Source organism: Benincasa hispida, chromosome 7 (assembly GCF_009727055.1).
Source record: "Benincasa hispida cultivar B227 chromosome 7, ASM972705v1, whole genome shotgun sequence".
Lineage (NCBI taxonomy): Eukaryota > Viridiplantae > Streptophyta > Magnoliopsida > Cucurbitales > Cucurbitaceae > Benincasa > Benincasa hispida.
Window position 1 is genome coordinate 5,938,832 of NC_052355.1, and position 2,499 is coordinate 5,941,330.

Sequence of the window (2,499 nt, forward strand, 5' to 3'; positions counted from 1 at the left end):
AACAACTAATGTTCTGTTTCTATTTTGGAATCCTAAAAATTAAGGAATATATTAGTATATCAAAGATTTACTCAGTTTTCCTAAAGATTTGAAATAAAATATTGTTTTAAATAATTTGGTAAATCTTTAATTATTTATGAAAAATAAGTATCTCTATATTTTATATCTAAAGATTTAAGTTCAACGCTTATTTCTTACTTTTAATGGTGGAAACAATGTATAGACTAGATTAAAGTACATGGACAAAAAGAAAGATTGTAGGAAGTTTTGGATTCCCTACCAATGAAAAATCTTGTAGTACTGTCGTGAAAAACTTTGTGGTACTATCAATTTTCTTCTCCCACGATAGAGATTCGTTGGACTCGTCCTTTTGCTTGCAAAATAATCAGCTTTGGAGTCCCTTGCAATAGGATCAGTTTCAATGTCCCTTAAACGAACAAAGAAGGGCTACATAAGAGTATACATGAGAAGGTGAATGTTTCATCCACGACATACAATAGTCACTTACCTTGCGACAAAGGAAGGGATTCTCTAGTCTATATGTTAGTGTCACCGCAAAGGAAAGGATTCTCCTAATGCTGGGCAGAGAGATTTTGTGGTGTATCGTCTGAGCAGATAGGTGTTGGGATTGGTGTCCTAATTCTCCTAGAGTCTCATAGTTTGTAAACTGTATACATTGTTATGAATAAAATAAAAGTTATTTTATTTGGCATTTACTCATATTCAATGAACAAAGCTTCATGGTTATTGTATATAAACTTAAGCATGTATATGAGATATACAAGTAGATCATGCCTTAAGTGATAACCTAAAAAGGTCTGTAGTATAAGGATTAAGGACGGATACTTGATCCTAGTAACACTACGGATACGACCCGCTTTATAGATGTTTACAAGGGTTGTGAACTACTACAGATGGTAGATCCTGACCATTCATGTGGAGACATGAGAGCAGTGGTGATAACTGGCAGAAATGCTAGTTATTATAAGCCTTTTATTTAGAATCATGAGGGCTAATAAGTAGAAAATGTGGTGATAATACTTAGAATTTGCGAAAATTTGAGTTTTGCGTCATTTAGAACCTAAATCCTCACTGACCCCAATATTATGCGTTACTTCATGCCAAAATATCTATTTTTGTAGCTATCGCAGGAATCAAATGCATGCGTTTGAAAAAAGCAATCACAGACAAACGCATGCACTGAAGCCAAGCGATTGCAAAGACAAACTCATGAGTTAAGCAATCGCAGACAGTAATCACATGCATCCAACACATGGAAGTTGCAATAATCGCATGCGTCTAACGCATGGGAATTGCGGTGACCAAATGGAGATTGCAGCCACGGAGTGATAGCCATAATAGAAGATCACAAGATAGGTAGAACGTGTTGATAACTTCAGCTAAATTAATCTCTGACGCATATCTTAGGAGTATCAACAAGATAAGGCGATGTGACAATGCCCATACCGCGACAAAAGCAGCAGTGAGCCATCCCTTCATCATTACAGCTGTCGGCGTCCAAACTCTATAAATAGCCCTTGAGACCTTCATTTTAAGACATCCGAATTTCTGCCTCAAGGCAGAAGTTTGTGATCACAGATGAGAGCTTGAAAGAGATTTTCAGTGAGAATTCTTCATCTCTACAACCCAGATGGAGTGATGATCGGAGCATTCCCTGGAGATAAAGCTCGAGAGAGACATCTTCACCACTCGACCATGGCACCACCGGCAGCCTTGACGCAGAGTCCTTCCTTTCTCTTCTAATCTCTATGTTGTATTACATTTTAGCTTAAGTTATTAAGATATTTTGTGATCAATGCAAATCTTAACTCCTTCATTGTCGTCTTCTTCATCTTCTTCATCTCTATAGTTTATCTTCAGCTTTTATTTATCAAAGATAATCGCATGCTTAATCGTGTAGCCTAGAGATAGGACGCATGAAGCAACCCACCGAGAGGTGTGCGTTGTGCGACTATAGTAAGTTAATCCTCTTTGCTTGGTAAAAGGCTGTAGCAACACCTATCTATGGGATGTTGCATTACTTGTCTATAAGTTAAATAGTCGTAACTAACTGCCTGAGAAGGTAAGAGATGGAATGCACCAAAGCAAAGTTCGCATTGTTCCTAGAAATAGGCATAATCTTATGCTTGACGCAACCATGCACTATAGAGATATAGTCATGCGGCTGACCACCGAGAGGTGTGCGACGCATTAATGTAATGAGCTGGGATTACTCGGGCGATTTAAGATAATAAACATTACTATGTGCTAATGGTTGTTATGTCTCTACTTATTCTCATCACAAATCTTTTATTGCTCAATATATTTAGTTAGGAGTAGGAATAGTGTGTACATCCATTTAACTTCTTTTTATTTTTCTTTTCATCACCTCAAACGCATCGCTTCACAAGAGTTATTGAGTGACAATTCCCTGTGTTCGACCTTGAATTACCCGAGAAACTTGCATTTGCGTTATACTTGGCGCGAGCGTAAGAAAAC